At 37.7% G+C, this 21301-nt stretch overlaps 1 protein-coding gene across 1 annotated transcript in view; it reads right to left on the bottom strand.

Moving 5' to 3' along the window:
- The window catches only part of STXBP6 (syntaxin binding protein 6), a 363404-nt gene extending 343111 nt beyond the window's left edge, over nucleotides 1–20293 (bottom strand). Inside the window, exon 1 of the mRNA XM_074235402.1 lies at nucleotides 20024–20293. The gene's annotated coding sequence lies outside the window, so the exon portion shown is untranslated. The remainder of the gene's footprint in view (nucleotides 1–20023) is intronic.
- Between the last annotated feature and the right edge of the window lie 1008 nt (nucleotides 20294–21301).

Raw genomic sequence — 21301 nt, 5'->3', positions numbered from 1 at the left:
TAGAGTTTGTAGAAGTAAATAGTGAGAAATAAAACTGGGAAGGTGAGAGAGTGTCAAATTACTGAGGGATCAGTAATTCCAAGTTCAAGATATTATTTTTTGTGCTAAAAACAACAGGGTTCCCATTGATGATTGTTACTGTAGTTTTTTTTTTTGTTTTCTTGTTTTGTTTTTAGTAGGAAATGTACTCAGTCAGACTCATGCTTTTGGAAGACATTCTTGTGAGGAGGAGGGATCAGAAAAAGAGATCAACTATAAAAGAGGCTGTGAAGTTTTACTACCATATCTTACCACAAGTATAGTGTCTGGCACAAAGATGACGTTCAAAATGAACATGACTTTCTCAGTCTCTTCCTTTGATCTCATATTCAGTGTGTGACTCAGGTTAAGGCAATAAGGTTTGAGCCAGTAGAGTCAATCCTCAGAGCTCCACATTTTATCCTGGGAGCTCCTCTGACTGCCAAGGCTCCAAAAAGCAGACCAACTCATACTCTTGAGTGCTCACACCATTTAAGGTCTTGCTCCAAGGCTAGTTGAGTAGCTGGAGCTCAGCAAGCAATGAAGCATGACTGACCTAGCCCCAAGTCCTGATATACAAAAGCCAGTATCATTTTTAAGTCACCAGTCCTCAACCAAGCTCCCAGAGCTCATACCACCCTGCATTTCCCTGATCTGTGCTAATCTCTGAGGCAGCTATGCAAACTCAGGTCTAGTTAGTGCTTGGGTAGGAGACTTTATGAGAATACTAAGCCCTACTACAATCTTCCCCCCAAGGCAGTTTAGAATGACAACAATGCTGGATTTGGAATCAAATGATCAAGAGTTACTACTTCTAAATAATATTCGTCCTTCATTTTCAAAGAAGACCACAACATCAGGGAAGTTATGCCACATGAATTTGATGGGGGGGGGGGGGGGCTGTGCTAAGTCACCAATCTTACTTTTTCCTCCATAGTCATCGGATCCAGTGCCAGATAGGAATCAAGACAACTGGAGATGACCCTGGATGCAAGGCAATCAGGGTTAAGTGACATGTGGAAGGTCACACAGCTAGAAAGTGGCAAGTGTCTGAGACTGGATTAGAACTACTGACTCCTATCCTCTGTGCCACCTAGTTGCCCTTAATACCTCATGCTCTAGCAAAACTCTTAACCTCTCTGGGACTCAATTCTCATCTGCAAAAAATCCGAAGTAACTGATTTGCATGACTTCTAAATTTCCCTTCCAACTCCAAATGTATGATCTTATGATCTCAGGACAGATAACTAATCCCTGTAGTAAAATCATGCTACAATAGTACACCGTGTATTGAGAAAAGTGGTATGAGGATAGTTAATTAGCCAGTAACATGAGATAAAAAGCCTTTGCTTCTTCTACCTCTTCTACTTACAAGATAGCTAAGATACAATCCTCCCATAGACAGGAATGAAGAAAGAAAAGGTGAATGACCCATCATGGATTTGGGGAAAGAAAATGAGATGAGGAAGAGAAGAATTAAGAATCCCTGGTGGCAAGCAGTATTAGTGGGAAAGTGAGTGAATCCCTGACTGGAGCAGCTGTTCACATGTAAAAGACATTCATTCATAAATAGAATACTCTTAAGTCAGGGCCTGAAATGTACTGTTGAAAAATTTGCCATTATGGAGACTTAATACTGAGTCATATAGATTCACCCACATTTATCACATCTGTAAAATGGGGATGATACTGATCCCATAAACATGAACATAAAATATTTATTTAATAGGCTTTTAACTTCTATAATATCAACCTTCTAGCTACAGGATATATCACCTTTATTACTATAAGGATTTTAAGTTAAAAAAGAATTATTACTCTAACCAGTGAAAGTTTGAACATCCTGTCTAACAGCAAAGCTTCAGACTACTGGATGGCAATAAAACATACTTATTGCTGTTCTGCTAATTAATTAATTGTCAATTCTGCATGTACTACAGTGATTTTCAACTATTAGCTACAGATCATTTTAACCTCACATTTCAAGAAGTAATCATTCTTTTTTTTGAAAGACTATTTATTTTGAATTTTACATTTTTTCCCTAAGCTTGCTTCCCTCCCCCCACCCCCCACAGAAGGCAATTTACCAGTCTTTACATTGTTTCCATGGTATACATTGATCCAAATTGAATGTGATGATAGAGAAATCATATCCTTAAGGAAGAAATATAAAGTATAAGAGATAGTAAAATTACATAATAAGATAACATTTTTTTTAATTAAAGGTAATAGTTTTTGGTCTTTTTTCAAACTCCACAATTCTTTCTCTGGATACAGATGGTATTCTCCATTGCAGATTCACCAAAATTGTGCCTGATTGTTGCACTATTGGAATGAGCAATTCCAATGAAATTGACCATCACCCCATGTTGCTGTTAGGGTGTACAATGTTCAAGAAGTAACCATTCTAAACAACCCAGGACAGCATTCTCAAGTAATTCAAATATAAATAACTGATGTTAGATATCTCTAATAAAGTTCATTTTAAGAACTATGAAAAATTGAATTCAAATCAATTCAAGCTGTGTGTATTTATAAGCATCTACTCTGTTCAAAGCTTTGTGATATTGCCGAATAAAGATCCAAATAAGAAAAACTCCCTACCCTGAAGAAACTTCAATTCTAATGCAGGTGAGAAGGCAGAAATACCAATTTGTTCAGTTACCCTAACACAACAGACCACCCTTTGCATCTTTGCATAAATGGTCCCCCAACATTAGGAACACACCACATTTCCTGCTACAACCCTAGCTTTCTACAAAAACAGCTCCCACCTCATTTCCAAAATCTTTCCTGACCTTCTCCCCACCATCCATCAGTTAGTTATTGGTATTCTCTTCCTCTTGAAAACATTTTATACCAGCTATATACTCTAGATAGAATGTAAGTTCACTGAGGAAAGAAACAGGTTTTAGTTTTGTTTGTTTATCTTTAATCCCCAGGAACCCTGGAGTGACACATAGTGACTGTATGATCCTGAGCAAGACACTAAACTTGTCCATTGCCAGACATCTTGACTTTGGTTTTGCCATTGGACTCTGATGACACTGGAGAAGACAGTGAGTCTGATGACTTTGCACAGCTCTGTTTCATTTAAATCGAATTCACTTGCAAGTTGAGACATCACCTTCAGGATGTCATAGGTCCTCTTTGGGAACAAAGGACAAACTATAACAATAAGTTCCGTGAGTGACAGAGAAAGTAGAATGACTTGCAATTGGTAGCGGGCACTCATCATTCTCAAGCTCCCTAAATCAATTAATTCATAGGTCTAGTCCCTTCTCTTTATCCTTATACTACCTCTAATACCTAGACAGAGGCTTGCAAACAATAGTTGTTTAATGTTTGTTGAATTCTGGCACCTGAATTGAGTGCATTTAGAAAAACCTGTTATGCACTAAATAGAACTGAAGTAATTCTAATTCCTCTCTTAATACCTCAACCTTAATCTCTCAAGACAAAAGTAAAAGCCAATAAATGCCAAAGTCAACCTTTGTAACATCAAATATCTTGGCTTCATTCTGTTGACCACATAAATTTAAATATGCAACCACATCATTATATTAGGTCTACAAATACTGCTACTGAGGCCTAAGGTCCTAAGGATACAAGGAATCTACTTTGAGGAAGTCTTAAACAGGAACATGGCAAGAACCTTACAAGACGTATTTAACATTTCTTGTTAAGCATGAAACTTATTACAGAAAATCAGAAATTCATTTTGATATATTTTCATATGTCTTGTCATATCACACCTCTTTGGGTACACCATTGCCAAACTCTGTGATTCAGATAATTTTTTTTTTGTTCCATGTACACAGCACTCTATCTCCTGTCTCTGTGTACTTGCATGGGACAACCACCATGCTTAGAAATATATCATATCCTCACCTATTCACCCAATTATTAGTGTCTTTCAATATATTTCAATATTCAATATATTTAGTTTTTATATATTTATTCTAAATGAAAAGCTATGATATAGAAACAGAAACCACTAATCCATACATGAGGATCCCTGTCAGACACATAATGACTTATTTAGGAAATATTGTGTTATCTAAAGTTTACTAGATTTTTATAAATTTTGTTAAATATCTCCTAGTTATATTTTATTTACATTTAATTTCAGGGCATATTCAGGAATATCCACCAGGGCCATGTGTCTTATTGATTTATTGTGAAAATGTAGTGTTATCTAGAGTTTACTACATTTTTATGAAATGTATTAAATATCTCCCAGTTATATTTTAATTTGGTTCAGGTCATATTGACCGGGGCCATGTGTCTGGCACTGAAAGGATGGGGGAAGGGGGTGAGGAGAATGCATGGGGGAAAGAGGGACTTAAGGATCTATGAGGATTTATTTTGGGTAAAAAAAAATCATCAATTATTAATTCGTAGTTTCCAAGATAATACAAAAAGTTCACAAGTAATTAAGTTCTTTGGAGAAGAAGCAGAAGTAACAAGAGTTAAGTAAAGAAGACACAGCCTCAAGTTGGGCTGGTGAGAACATCAAAGACAGCTAAGAGGGAGGAAATAATATGAGAGATTATTTGGGGGATGCTTCGCTTAAGCCCTAAACCTGTTATCATCATGCCTCATTTTTTTTACCTGAACAGAAATGAGTATGGCTAGGAGAAACTTTTGATTATGTTTTCCAACGGAATCATCCAACTTATTTTGACATTGTGCTGCACTCAGGGTAGACACCAGATTGTCTACAATAACCCTACTCCAACTCAGCATTCCTAAACTCAAGAGATCCAACAGTCTCATCCTCTCCCTTTGTAGCACTACCACACTCAACCCTCCAACACTAGCAAAATGTCATCTGGATGATAAATTAAAATCTCTCAGTTTGTGCCAAGATACTAAAGATTTGGGGCTTCCATCAGGTCATCAAAGAGTGTAAATGGACAAAGGTAATACTTATAAATATCTTGATCTACAGGCAAAACACACAAGATACAAAGTTATCAAGCAGAAAGTTGTGGCCATTTATGTCAAAAGATTAACTAGGATCCTGAAGTCAAAATTCAATCTGAAGATGTCCAGACTAAAATATAATTGGAAAATATTTTTAAAATAATAAAACAGATAATGTTAATGTATGGTTTTTTAAGTCAAAATGTAGTTGTCATAGAGTGATATACCAAAAGCTTGCTATTCTCCATAAAATAACAGATGTCTCTGTATTACAAACTTCAAAACATCTATGAGAACTCAACAAACTCAAATGAAACTAGTACATTATCACAATTAAACTATTACTCATCATTTTCCTCTTTTAATTTCACTGACCCATAATTTTTTTAAATGTATATAATAAAGGCTGTCATACCCAAAACTCAAAACCTCCAAACTAAGCAATTAAAGTTTTCAAAATAGAAACTTGGCAGATTAGATAATAACTATGTGGGACAAGAAGAAATATTATCATCTCCATTATCCTATCTGCTACTGAAAGTGTTCCAAAGATGTTGTCAGCAAGTCTATAGAAGATGAACCCGAATCTCAATACTTTTATTCAATTACTAAAATTTAAAAAAAATATGAAATGCAAAAGAATAGCAAGATAATAGCTTGTTCTAGGACATTTCTATTTGAGAACCACAAAATAAACAAACAAAAATGAAATAATAACCACTGATTGAATTCTTTCAAAGAAAAATCCTTTGGTTCAATAGAAATTATGAGAAATTAAAATACAATTCATAAAATAATAAATTTAGAGTTAAAAAGGAACCTTATATATGATCTACTCTAATTACTTCATTTTATAGATGAGAAAACTGATGAGTTTAAGCAACTTCCTTAAGGTCAAGAAGGTAAGTACCAGAAATAAGCTTTGAACTCAAGGATTTCAATTCCAGAACTCTCATACTGCCATGATAATTTCTTTTTCAGAGTTTAGAAATATAGCATCAGGCTTAAAAAAATTATCCAGGTTCATCTGAAAGCCACTCCCTAAGGCGGTAGCAAATAAATCACAAAATCAGATAAGGTACTTAAGACCACTCTGCTATCAACACTTTCTAAAAGTCCTTGTCTTCCTCTTTCACTTTTTCCTTCAAACACTGAAAATCCTGGCCATGGAAGACAGGACTATAAAGAAAGTCAGGGCCAAGGAAAAGAGTTAGATCAAAGGGAAATCTTGAACCTGAAGTACCAGAGTTCCCAGAAGGTTGTGCTGTGTGTGTGTGGTATGTGACGATGGCCCAATTTTGTCCCATCACTATTAGCATCTGACTAAATTTAGGTTGTTAATCCCTATTACTGTGAGTTGTATTTGGAGAGGGGGGAAGGGGAGGGGAAGGAGGAAGAGAGAGATGGAGATAAAAGTTTTGTCAAGATTCCACAAAGAAAACTGGAAACTGATATTAAAATATTTATTCTCAGTCAAATTTTCACTGAAGGAGCTAAAAATAAACTACTCTATCAGCATTACATATTCCCCCTTGGACCATAAGAATACTAAATTTGAAATTTCATTTGAGAGAGAATTCTCTAGAAAGTTGAAGATCACAAGACATTTGTCCCAAGAGTTATTTCACTGACCCAGTAGCTTGGGCAAATTCCTAACTTAGAGCAGACCCTACCAGAAACTACCAGAAATATTTTAATAGAGCTGTATGGTTCACAAAAGCACTTCCCTACAACACACTTGTGAGCAAGATGAGACATATATCATTCTCCCAACATTTCATATGAGAAAAGATGTTCCCAGAGTTATAACTCATCCACTCTGGTGGTCACAGAAATAAGGACCCAAATCCAAGCCTCTAGGATCCAAGTTTCATGTTCCTTTCACTATTTCATGTCAATCCTTGGTGTGGAAAAAAACTTCCTCATAGTGAAAAAACTGATCAGATTTCTTCACCCTCCCCCAACATACAAAAGTTGATATTCCAAGAGAATTAGACTCTGAATAGGAAATTCTTAACATGGTGTCCACTGATTCCAGATTTCTAGGAGTCTGTGAAGCTGAATGGGAAAAAAATTCAACTTTATTTTCACTAACCTCTAATAGACTGTTAGCATTTCCCTTAAAAAAAAAATATTTTACTGGAGGGCAGCTAGGTGGTACAGTGGATAGAGAACTGACACGAGAGTCCAGAGGACCTGGGTTCAAATCCGACTTCAAACATTTAATAATTATCTAGATGTGTGATCTTGGGCAAGTCACTTAACCCCCACTGCCTTACAAAAACAAAAACAAATTTTTAAATAAAGAAACAATTATTTTGAGAAAGGGTCTATATGTTTTACCAGACTTCCAAAATAGTCCAAGACACCTAAGAAGGTTAAGAATCCATATAAATTCAAAGGTCTGAGGCACATCAGATGAATTAGAAATTATACTGGCTCTAGAAACTACACAAGGTTTTATAGACACTTAAATGTTTAACATTTTTCTTTCAACTCTGTAAGACAGTATATCTACCAGCTGCAGCTACATATTTTAGGCAAACTCATATTCACAACTTTGAGTTTTGTCAAAACTTAGACAAGATATAATGGCAGGGGGATTAAAATTGCAATTACCATATTGGCTACTTTCACACCAAGGAAAATTATGATTTTCTCCAGAGCAGAGGCTGTAGAAGCATGCATGTTTTGAAAGGCAAATAAAATATACACATTTAAATAATCTCTCTCATCCTCAGAACAAAGATATAATATAGCTATAAAAATTCTATAACCCTTTTATTAAAATGTTTAAAAAGAATATAAAGCAAGCTAGAAAGTAAGTCTCTCTTACCTTTAGTCTCAGTTTTTATGAGATCATGGTATCATAGATTAACACCTTAGACACAATAGTCTAATTCCCTCATTTACAAATGAAAAATTTAGGTTCCCTATTATGTCCAGAATCAAAGCTAAAATGTTCTCTTTGGCATTAAAAGTCCTTCAAAATCTTTTCCCTTCCTGTTTTTTTAGTCTTAAAACATTACAACCCTCCACTAACATTAAACCAGTCACAATTCCCTGCCTTCTTGAGTTCACAAACCTTCATTGCCCAAGTCTGTGTTCTCAATGGCAGTCTACCATACTTAGAATTCTTTTGCCTCATGTTCAGCTGTCTTTCCCCTTGGCATCCTTCAAGATGGAGCTCTTAAAAGCCTCTGAAAGGAACCTTTCCAGGTCCTCTTTATTGCTGGTGCTTACCTCCAAATTTACTATCTATTCTGTTTATGTTTTGTAGATACATGGGTGTTTTCATGATATCCCCTCCATTAAAATGTAAGTTCATAAAAGCAAGATCTTATTTTTGCCTTTCTATCTCCAGCATTGAGCACAATGCCTTAAACATAGCTTAAGGATATTAATAAATGTTTACCAACTGGAAGAATATTAAACCACTTGCCCACAGTCACACTTGGTTCTACACTAGGGAAATAAGCAATTATCAGGACAATTTAGACCTGAATTCCCTAAAGTTATTGTTTGGTACTGCCTAGATTAACAAAGTGATCTTATTATCAGTGTGAAAATTTGATAGAGTATTTACCAAACTCTGTGTTAGGCATTGTACTAAGCCCTAAGAATACAAATAAAAGCAAGCAAAATAGTCTCTGCTGGGGAGAAGGAGAGAGGTGAAAATATATAAGAAAATGTGGTTTGGATCAGGTGGTACAAAAGTCAGCTAGTAAGGCAGAGGCTTGATTCCACACAATATAAGGCAAAAACTCACCCATTATAAACATGGTCTTGTCCCTAACCATGAAATTGATAGAACCAGATGCTACCCCAAAAGAAAGGCTATCCCAAGGGAGGAAAAGAGATAAACAAATAGAATGTTCTTTAGGAGTCAAGTCAAAAAATTCAGTGGATTCTTTGAATTTTTTTTTTGATGAGGCAATTGGGGTTAAGTGACTTGCCCTGGGTCACATAGTAAGTAAATGTCAAGTATCTAATGCCAGAATTGAACTCAAGTCCTTCTGTCTCCAAGGTCGGTACTTTATCCATTGTGCCAAAAGCCCCAGGTTCTTTGGATTTCAAAGAAATCTAGGAGTCCTGAAAGGAAAGCTGGGTTTTTCAGTCCAAGGTGGGGTCAATGGAGGTCAAGGGTAGCAGTAGCCATCAGAAAGGAAATACTACCTAGGGGGCAGAATAAAATATCAGGGAATGAGGGAGTGACTTCTTCAACATCAGTCTCTTTCCATGATCATGTTTATAGTTATTTTCTCCCTTCTTGAAGCTGCATCTGTATTACTGTGGGCTCAGACAATATTGTCCCAAAGAACAAGAACAATAAACACACACACACACACACACAGGACTCAATAGCCCATCTCCAAGAAACTCATGTTACAAGACAATGGCATTAATTTAATCTGCATTGTCGGATTGGGTTTAATTCGATGGCAGTGTCATTTCCCATATTGAGAATTCAGTCCTTGTGAGTCAAAAGTGATAATTAGAGCAAGCTGTTATCAGACTTGGTGGGGGGGGGGGGGGTGCCAGGAAAACTTAAAAACATCACTCTCCCATAAGGTGGAATTGATATCTCAGGAATGGAATGTGAACCTCAGCAACCCAATATTGGAAGCAATCACAATGACCTTCATGAAATAAAGTAGCATCAGGATGACTGACTGACATTAAACTTATCCAGGGGAGCAAAAGTAATAAATTCACAAATAAAGAGCTTATGTCCTGAACAAAGAGAACAGCATTGATTTTTTTTTAAAAAGGTGCTTTTATCACTGCAGGAAAAGATAATGTCAGCAGAAAAGAGGGGAAACACCCAAGTCACAAGCAGCAAGTTCCAGGAAAGAATTTGAAAATGGCAGAGTTTATCCACTTGTATAAAGTGAGTGCCCACTAAATCAACTAAGTTATAATAATTACCTGTAGCTCAGAGGAGGTTGACAGGCAGGTTTTCCTCTACCAAGTGCTGATTACTATCAGGAAAAGAGGTAACATGAGCCTTGCAATTTTATCTTTTGAAACAGTAAAATGAGCACTTGAATTTTTTTTTTGAATCAGCTACTGAAAGGGGGGTTGCTTTAGTGTTCAGCATGATTTATATCAAAGTTTCTGTGCACAACTGGATACAAGATAAAATGGATGGCTTGTTCAGCTTGGCATAACAGTTCAGGAACAAGAGAACTAACCAACCAAATTTCCTAAAAGACCCGTCTATTTGCTTGTTACATTGTTATTTCTTTTTTTTAAACTAACTCAAGAAAAAACATGATACCAACCCCAAAACTATTCTGAGTGCCAACTGTAAAAGAGCATGTTAGGCAAATTCATTGAAATAAAATATGTAGTTATATCATTAGATTCATCTTTATCATGGTCAGCTAGCCACGCAAGTGAGTGAGGATAATAATATATAATCTGTCACAAGGGAGATATGATAGATACACTTGGATAATTGGAGCACTGTGATTTCCTCATTTTAGATATTGCCTACAACAATGTAGATCTCAACATTTCTAGAGTTGTTGAGTGACGGGAGGAAATCATTACTGATGTTGATGACTCCATTTAGCTAGGCTAGTCCTAAATTCAACTCAACAAATACTTATGAAGCACCAAGGCTAAGCTGCAAGGTACTGTGCTTGGTGCTAAAGATACCAAGTCAAAATTGAAAATAACTCTCTCCCCTCCAGAGACTTATTCTCTTGGTTAATACAACATACAGACAGATTAGCAGGAGCATTAGGTGGAAGTTGGAGAGAGGCAAACTTTCTCATGATAAGAGATGTTCACAAAATAGAATGGGCAGCCTAGGGAAGCAGTGCGTTTCTCTTCAATGGAGGTCTTCAAACAGAGACTGAATGATTGCTTGGCCAGTATGTTATAGTAGAGTTACAGTAGAGTTATAGTAGAGATTGATCTCTACCATATCTTTAATCACTAAAAGTAGACCCTTTTGAGTGTAGGTTAAGACTAGATGACTATTAAGGGCACTCTTGGATCATCATGCAATTAAGTGAAGAAGCCCAGGACTTGATACAATCAACATACTCTATCACCCATGAAGCACAATATCAACATAATATCATCTATGGCAAAGCAAAAGACTTGGAATCAGATAACCTGGCTTCCATATCTGCTACTTACTACTTGCATTATCTCTCTTACTACCTGGGTAGTTCAGCTCTTTACCCACTAAGTTAGGAGATTGTATTAAATTCTTGAATTCCCTTCAAGAACTAAAGGGAAAGAACTGTGCATTCCAGATAAAGTGGCATTAGAGAATTCAAAAAGGGATAGATCTTACATAGGGGCTGAGTGAAGCTATCGTCAAAGAGGTAGCAACTAAACTGGGCCCTGAAGGAAGAAAAGGATTTCAACAACTGTCTGATCTGGATAGGACTGGATGTGATGAAGTTAAAAGAGGCAGGTTTGAAGTCAGAACAAGAAAGGACTTGACTATCCACTTTGTATGAAGTGAAAAGTCAATACACCAACTAGTTAACAAGTGTACCAGTGCACTACCAAACAACTACCTAATAGGTCTATCAGTGTATTGCAGCAACTTTTGAGAACATTAAGATATTTTTATAGAAGAAGCAAACTGTCACATATGCCTTTAATGTGGCCCTCACATAACAGAAAGCTCTTAAACTGTGATATCCTGTGAGTTGAGGGACAAGGGAAAAGAGCACATCTACATCCCTGTCATAACAAAGGCAAGAACAGCTGGATAAATCCAAGAACAGAGACAACCAGATCCCTGGTAGGCAGAATGTAATCAGGAGTCATCCACCCCTGAAAAGTGCAGGCCTGAAATGAGATGATCCCCAGGCCAGTGCAGGAGAAGGAGATCCAGTAAACAGAATTCTTCAGACTTGATCACCAACTTATGCTACTAGCTTGTCATTCATTGTTAGTGTGGGCATGCCAAGGTTCTGTTCCAGACAACAGAACTTCTTGATTCAGATGAAAGCCAGACATTTTATCAGGAGCAAAGCCTCAAACAGGAAAATCTCACTGACTTCCCACTTCTGATATCCCCAGCCTGGGTGTTGTTTGATCATTTCAGTCTTGTCTGACTCTTCTTGATCCCATTTGGGGTTTCCTTGGAAGAGGTATTTGAATGGTTTGAACTAAGGCAAACAAGATTAAGTGACCTGCCTAGGGTCAGTCAGTAAGTGCCTGTAGTAAGATTTGAACTCAGGAAATTGAGTCTTCCTGATTTTAAGCCTGGCAATCCATCTATTTCACCAACTACAAAGCCTTGATTACCAAAACAGCCTAGGGTATAGAGGAGTTGCTAGGTGGCAAAGCAGAACTGTGCAAGATTTGAAGACAAAGGACTTAAGCTCTGCAACATATTATGACCTATCTGACCTAGGATAAATCATTTAATCTTTCTGAGCTTGTTTGTTCATCTGTGAAATGAGAAGAGTATAGATGAGATGACCTCTAAAGTCCCTTCAGCTTCTAGTCTATAATCCTAAAAGAAGAAGAAGATATGGGGAGGAGAATTGAAGGACTTCACAGGATTCAATCTATTTGTCAGTTGACACTTTTAAATCAAGATCACCTGTTTGAAATACAGGGAATTAGGCTGGAGTTGGAGGTTTGTGAAGAGTGAAGATTTGGAATAGGTGCATCAAAAAGAGATGTATAAAAGAGTTGCCAGGAAGCAATAAGGTCATAGTTGTGGTTGAGTGGAAAAGTAATAGCTATTTTAAAGTTTACATAATGATTTATAAAGTACTTTCCTCAAAGCAACCCTGTGAGATATCTCTATTTAAAAAGTAGGAAATGAGATTAAGAAGATATACGAGTTGTAGGTGATCACATGGCTTGGGAAAAAGAGGACTTCCATCTCCACATACTGACTAATCTATTCAATTTAACTCAAACAGTTATTGATCACCTACTACAGGCATAATTTGTGTTACTGCACCTTGCTTTATTGTGCCTCAGATAGTACATTTTTACAAACTGAAGGTTTCTGGTAACCTTGCATTGAGCACGTCTATTTGGTACTAATTTTCCAACAGCTTATGTTCATCATGTCTCTGGGTCACATTTTTGGTAACTCTTACAATATTACAAACTTTCCTATTATTACTATTATTATTATTATTATTATCTGTTATGGTCAATGATCTTTGATGTTACTTTTGTAATTATTTTAGGGCACCACAAACTGCGCCCTTATGAGACAGCAAACTGAATTGGTAAATGTTGTGTGTTTTGACTGCTCCAACAATCTCTGCTTCCTTATTTCTCTTGCTCTCCTCAGGCTTCTCTATTTCCTAAAACATAACAGTATTAAATTTTAAGTTAGTTAATAAGCCTATAATGGCCTCTAAGTATTCAAGTGAAAGGAAAAGTTCATTGATGTAGAAAATGTCATTGTTTTCTTATTTTAAGAAATTGCTATAGTCACTCCACCTTCAGTCAACGCCATCCTGATCATTGAGCAGCCATCAACAGCAAAAAAAAAATTGCAACTCACTTAAGGTAGCATTTTTAGCAACAAAGTACTTTTTAATTAAGGTATATAAGAATTGTTTTAGACACAATACTACTGTATACAGTACAATGTAAACATAACTTTTATATGCTTTGAGAAATGTGATTTGATTTATTACATATATATTATATATGTATATAATATATATATATGTATATTTGTGGTGTGGTGGTCTGGAACTAAACCCACAATATCTCCAAGGTATGCCTCTATAAAGAATGGATAAAAACAGGTGCAGAAATTCAAAGGAAAAAAAAATATTCCTCCCTCAAAGAATTTACTGAGAGACAGGGGAATGAGAGAAGAGAAAACATGAACACAAGTTAAATTCCAGAGGCAGAGAATCTGCTAATACATGGGGCACCGAAGATGGATCAGAACTGTGCTTTGAAGGAAGTTAGGACTTACGTTAGAAACAGAACCTAGGCTATAACCCTAGTTCAAGTCCTCAATTGCTAAGGACAATCATTTAATTTTCCTGAAGCTTAGATTTCTCACCTGTAAAATGGGAGTAACAACAGCACCATCCTCCCAGAATAGTTGTGAGGTCAAATAAGGTGATATATGTAGAGCACTTTGAAAAACTTAAAACTGTTATCTAAAGCATCACCTAAAATGACTGTTACTATAAATGGATGGCAATGAAGAGGATGCATTGTTGGTTGGATGATAGCTTGGTTTGTTGTTGTCCTTTGTTCTCAAAGAGGACTAAAATGACATCACTATATTAGAGTCAAGTTACAATGTGTCCAACTGTGGCTGATCAAACCAACATGAGCTCAGAATGCTCTACCACAAGTCAGGTACAAAAAGTTCATGTAAAGATTTGGGGTGGATTCTTTAAATTTGTGCATCATGGAGATATTAGAAGAAGTTTTAGAAGAAAATAGCTACAAAAGGAATTAAAACAAGACAGTGTAAAGATTATTAAATGGCATAAAACTTCTTTATTTGGAAGGAAATGAATGTGTAAAGAAAAATAAACCCTTCCACAAGAGATATATTTTAATTATATTCATAATTTTTTTAAGCTTGAAAGGCAGTAGAGTTCAAGGCCTGCCCCTGGACCCACACAATAACTAGTTATATGATCCATAGTCAACCAGTTACCTCTCAATATCCCTATGTAACTCTCATAAAGGATGATTTGCACAGTTGCTAATCTGTATTTGGAGAGAAAATTTCCTACACTAGAGATATTAGAGAAACCATTAAATCAATTTTGAGTATACAAGCATATATAGATAGATAGATAGATAGATAGATAGATATAGATATTAACACGTATTGTACATATATATATATGAAAACAAATAGGTGAAGTCCATGAACTCTTTAGAAAATTTTAAATGCATAAAGTAAAATACATAGAATTACATAGGAAACTAATCATATTAAATTATACAATTATACAATAATTATACAATTATACAATAAAATAATTATGCAAGTTCATTATCTTTCTGAAGTCTATCCATAGATTTCAGATTAAGAACCTTTGGAAATAGGGTAAGATAAAAAACCATTTGCCATTTTAGGTCTGAATATATGTATATAAAGTAAAATGGAGAAATAACAGCACCTTTCTACTAGGATTGTGAGAGTCAAATAAGGTGAAAAATCTAGAGCACTTTGAAAAACTTGAATCTTATCTAAAGCAATACCTAGAATAATTGTTACTATAGATGGTGGCAATGAAGAGGATGAATGGTTGATTGGATGATTAGTTGGTTGATTGGCTGTTGTCCTTTGTTCTCAAAGAGAATCAAAATGACATTATATGTCATATAGTATGTATATATGAACATACATACTCTATGTATTCTCTGTCTGTATGTTCACTTGTTTATCTATTTATCTTTCAAAGAGTTCTCATTTTAGGGGTTTGGCATAAATTTAGACCAATGTTGTGTTGTCTTTTTTCCCTACAAGGGAAACATAGTTAACCTTTCAGTGGATCAGGGTCAACTTATCTGTGCACCCTAAGGAAGGTTTATCTCCTCATCCTCCAGTGGAAGCTCAGAATATTCACTATAATACATGCAACTTGAATTATTATAAAATGAAGCACCTGAATGTTTCAGGAAGTCAAATTTACTGATTTTAAAAAGATATTTCTATAAAAATTCATGCTAAAAAGTGTTCCTTATTGCCCTTATGAAGAACTATGTGATGCAGTAATTTAGAGAGCTAGACCTAGAGTCTAGAAAACCTGAGGTTCAAATCCAACCTTAGACACTCACTAGCTGTGTGACCTTGGACAAGTTATTTAATCTGTCTGAGTTTTCTCAATTACAAAATGATGATGATAATAACAGCACCTATCTTGTGAGGTTATAGTGAGACTTGAATGATATATGTGTAAAGTACTTAGCACATGCCTTACGTGTAGTAGGTACCAAATAAATGCTAGCTTTTATCATCAACAACAGTATAATTACTTCTCTATATGCTGGGTGCTGGGTAGCTGTCAACTTTGTCTGTCCCTAACCCACCTCTCTCTTTCTTTCACACATTAAAGAAATTGGAAAAATGTTTAAACATTGAAGAACTTTCACACAGATAAAAAATAATCCAAATCATTTAAATGGTAGAGTCAAACAAAAAACCACTGTCCTGTTCAACTTCATTAAAAAAAACAGGTCATCACAGGCTGTTCAGACATTCCCCAAACTCAGTCATTCTATTTATAATGTATACCAGGTAGCTATATTATATGCACACATATGTACGTATATGTGTGTGTCTAGATAGACAGACAAACAGACAGATAGAAAAGTGTGAAACATTTTTCTGGATCACCTTGTTTCTTCAAAGAAATAGTAACAAATTGATGATATGCCCAAGGGAAAGCAAAGTCTCATAAAGTCAAAATAGCCATCTGTAATTACCCACACCAAGTTAGCTTTGGATCTCTCCTAGCATTACTAAGTCAAGTAGACCCAGAAGATTTATCTGAAGCCAGATAAAAAGCTCACATCCCATACCTGAAATGACAAATGATCACCTTCCCTATTCTAAGGGTTCTTAATATGGGGCAAATGTATAGGATTTCAGAGAATTCCTTGAATTTGAAAGAGAAACAAATTACTTTATTTCAATAGTATTAATTTCCTTTGTTACCCTATGTCTTTTATGTTATATATTTTTAAATAATGCTTAGCACAATCCCTTGAGCCTAATAGGTGGTTAATAAATGCTTGTTGACTGCCTGACATTTTTCTAAGAAAGAGGGTAAAAGTTTTACCAGACAAAAAAAGGTTAAGAACTCTATTCTTTTTTCTTCAATAATTCAACAGAAATAGGAATTGGGGGGGGGGGTAATTTATGGCTGGGATAAAAAGCATAAATACTTAGTAGCATTCAAGTTGTTAGTGAAATAACCTTGGAAATATACAAAATTGACAGACCTTTAACAGATCCTCCCAAAGCTCTACCTTCCTGCTCCCTGATAGACAGCAGGGAGAGATTAGATCTTTACATTTACTATCAAGGTATCACTAGTTTACAGAAAGAAGACTTAATTAGGGGTGGCTAGGTGGTGTAGTGGATAAAGCACTGGCCTTGGAGTCAGGAGTACCTGGGTTCAAATCCAGCCTCAGACACTTAATAATTACCTAGCTGTGTGGCCTTGGGCAAGCCACTTAACCCCATTTGCCTTGCAAAAACCTAAAAAAGAAAATTAAAAAAAAAAAGACTTACTTAGATTGTGACTGATACATGAGAACACAGGATTTAGAGCTATAAAGTGACCTTTGGTATGTCATTTAGTCCAGCCCTCTTGATTTACAGATGAAGAAACTGAGCCAAACACTAAAAGTTCCTCTCATGTCATCTTTTAGAAAGGATCTGCCTAAGTCTCCCAAGGCCCTGGAGATTTCGATGGAAAGTTTAGAAGTAATGGAGAAATTTTATGGAGCAAAGCATGGTGAAGAGAGCATTTGTTAGAGAGGCCTAGGAGTTCAAGGCCAACATAATAAGGTCAAATATTTCACAATTTGGAAGGAAGAAAATAGACTTCCATATCCCACTAAGGAACTGATACACTCTGATAGCCTCAACATAGTGTAAACTAGTAAAAACTACTGTTGTACTCAGGATGACTACACACCAAAAGAAAGAATTATTTGACCAACTGCCTAAGGCAGTTGCTCCAGTCACAGTGAATTTTTATACCAACCTAGGACTAGAAAAGCTTATGAATAAATACAAATTTCATACAAATTTATAAAATATAATTTCAAAATGAATAACATTGAGGAATATCAGGAAAGGTGTTTAAATAAACTCTGGAGAAGTCCAAAGATTCTAAACAATGAAGATTAAGAAAGAAGTTCATCCTAGACATGGGAGACTAATAGGTCTGGAACTGAGAGTGAAATTGGTTAAAAGGGTACTGAAAAGCCTGGAAAGGTGAATGTTAACTAGGTTGTAGAGGGCTTTAAATTCAAGGTTGAGGACTGTGTATCCTCTTCTGGTAACAATAGAGCCACTGAAAATTTTGTTTAAGGATGGATGATGGTCAAATCTGTGTTTCAGGAAGAGCAGTTTGGCAGCTGCTGTAGGACATTTTGGAAAAGAAGTGGAACAGAAACAAGATCAACTAGTAGGCTTTGAGGCAAGCAGAAACTCATATTTAGGTTTATGGAATGAGTTCTAGAATCAATATCATGCTGTTGCCCCCCCTCCTTTACAGATGAGAAAACTAACCCATACATATTAAATGTCTGTTACGTTTTTTTCAAGGATATTAAGAGTCTTTTCTTCTGTCTACAAAAAGGACAGAGCAAGTGAACCTCTTCAAGTTTTAGGAATGGAGAAAATGTACTAGTTACCAAGTCATTACCAAATAGTCATCACTTTGGCATTACATGGAAAATAGCCTTTGAAACTAAAAGGAACACTGGGGAAATTCAAAAGCTTGGAGTTACTCATGACCACATACTATTTATATTCTGAGGTTAATCTGTTTTCAAGAAAAGCCAGAGTTTCCGAATTTAGGCAAAAAAGTACAAATTAACATTGCAGAATGTTGAGGAGACCCTGTGGCAGAGTCTGGAAACCTGCCTGGTCCCTCCAGTTTCATTCCATGGCTCCAAAATACAAAGAAATACACCAACAGTAATTCTGATGATAAGCCCTGTGAAGTGTGGCATTTAAGAGTCATGTGTGTCCCTTTAAGAAGTTCGCACACAAACCTCAACAAGCCAAGGTGTTCAGCCAAAAAGAAGGCATATTTCTAGCCTGCATAATCATTTCTGGAATGATTCCCACCAGCAGCCTCTAAGGCGAATTAGCAGCTCACTGCTCTCAACGCAAGCTTTTTCAGAGCCTGGGTTATGACAGATAAGAGTAATTTGGGGGCACGAAAAAAACCAAAAACTCAAAATAAGTAGAAAAACTCCAACCAAGAAACCCTAAGCATCCTCCACACACCTGCATTTCACAAAATTCCACTGCCAGTATCCCAGGTCGGTAAGGACTCAAATTTGGAGAGCATTCTGCTTAGTCTTAATCTGTCACACCCACCCCCTGGGGAAGGAAAAAATAGGAAGGATCGAATCAGCTAGCGATGAGACCTCTCCACCCTCAGTGACCTAGAGCTGAAGCCAAGAACAGATACACATTTGTTTCAACTACTGGAGCGACTGTATGTCATCCCTAACTCTCAACCTGGCCCTTCCCTTCAACCCTTCTCTAGTCCTTTCCCTCTCTGGAATGTACTTCCACAGAGAGGCCGTGGGGGAGAGAGGAAAAATGCTATAGGCAAGAACCGCAGGGAATACTCATACACCCCAAACTAACCACGTTTCCCCTTCTTTCAGTCCTACTCCTATAGGAGGCTGGTTTCTGGCAGGCGCCCAGCCTGGAGTTGGCGCTCACCACAGCAAACTCAAAAGGCCAGTTGCCTCCAGCCAGATCTGAAGCGAGGACCCTAAAGCAAATGCCCCGGGGCAAAAGGGAGAAGCATCCGCCTCCAGTTTGGCAGCAGAGATCCTACAGGAGAATCCCAGGAGTGAACATCTGAGATCATCTGCAAATTTTGGTTTCTGGGTGGAAATTAAAAAGCTCAGTCCCAGCTCCAGTGGAGCCTAACCCAGTCCGCTTTTCGTGACCTCAGAAGCAACACCCCCTCCTCCCTCTAAGAAAAGAGAAGACCCTCTCCTCTGCTGGAAAAGGGGGGGGGGGGGGAAGGGGAAGAGAGCCATCCTTAACTTTCTAAGAAAAAAAATTGCTCCGCTGCCTACTCAGTCCACCTAGGCATATCGGGATCTAATATTGGGGAAAGGAAAGGGCATGGAGAAAGGTGCTCTCTCGGTCTGCGCTGAGCAATCCAGTTGTCCTGGACAGAAAACCCTCTCTCCCACCCCTGCCTGCAAACTTCAGAGGACCTTGCTAGCATTCCACACCTCTTCAGCCCTCTCCCCGGGGAAGCCGCATCTCTACAGAGCAGGCAGTCCCCCCAAAGCTGGCGTTGCAATTGCATCAACCCTTCCTTCCCTTCACCAGCCCCCGTTTCTTCTCTCCTTCCCACTCCCGAGCCCCTACCTCGCCAGGCGGCTCGTGCTCCCGGAGGGACGAGTGCGCGGCACGCGCCCCGGCTCTAGCCGCCGCGGTCCGTGGGGCTCAGCCCACGCGGGGTGCTGGGCTTCAGCGAGGAAGGCTCGGCCGGGCCCGGCTCTGCTCCCCCGCCCCGGTTCCTTCTCCCGCGCGCGCAGCCAGGGAGGGGTGAGGGGGAAAACTCCCGGCAACTCCAACTCCAGTCACTGGGGCTCCAGCTGCAGCCGCCCGCCAGCCGCGGATTGCAAAGGCTTCTAATGCAAACCTGCCCCCGCTGGCGGACTCTGAGCATGCCCAGTTTGGCTGCTAACTACTGCCACCTTGCCCGGGGCAAAGGGCTGAGGGGAGTCCTCGGCCCTTCTCTGAGTGCTTGGGGGAAGGAGGGAGGCGCAGAGGTGGCGGGCATCCGGGTGTGGGCAGGGTTGGAGTTGGGACCTGGGTCCGGGCTGGGCTGGGATAGTTCCTGGTAGACTTCTGGAAAGGGCAAACAGCAAAAATGAATAAATGTGGGTGGAGTGGGCAATCTTGTAAGTTTTACCAGGCGTGGAAGACTTAAGGGGTTTTTGTTTAAGTGCTGTTTTTTATTATTGTTGTTGTTGTTGTTGTTGTTAACCTCTGCCTAATGGGGGAACATTTCTTTGTGAAGAAGCCCTAAGCAAAGGGAAAGGAATGCATCCCATTGGGGAAGATTTTGTTCAGTGGTATTCTCCCCATTATATACCATCTTAATATAACAGTTTTAAGAAATCTCAACACGTCTCTGAAGAACAATTTTCCAGAGAAATCAAGGTGTGCCCCACCTGTAATATGTGGCATCATGCAGTGGGGAAAGCATTGAAGAATTAGAAAACTATGTGACTTTGATCAAATAACAATCACCCCCTTTCCTCCAGGTCATATTTTTACTCAGCAAAAAGCAGAATGACAGAAACTTGTCTTCAGGAATAGTTTGGAGGGTTAAGAAAAATGAGAAAGAGCCCTGAAAATTCTAAAAAACTTCACAATTTTTTTAAATCTGATATACAAAGATGAATTTATAAGAAAGATCAGTGAAGGGGTGACTCTGCTGCCTTTAGAAACATGTCATCACAAATACTAATTACCTTGAAGAAACTCATTTGAACTTTTAAATTTTCTGCACATACCTATAGCATCTATATAAGAGAAAATTTAAGATGGAGACCCTTGAAATCATCAATCAGGGTTTTCTCCCCCCATAAAGCATTTATTGCAAGAAAGGTGTCATCAAAGACATCTTTAAATAGC

This window comes from Macrotis lagotis, chromosome 4, assembly GCF_037893015.1.
Source record: "Macrotis lagotis isolate mMagLag1 chromosome 4, bilby.v1.9.chrom.fasta, whole genome shotgun sequence".
NCBI lineage: Eukaryota > Metazoa > Chordata > Mammalia > Peramelemorphia > Peramelidae > Macrotis > Macrotis lagotis.
Note: the sequence above shows the minus strand (reverse complement) of the source record. Positions and strands in the feature narration are given on the sequence as shown.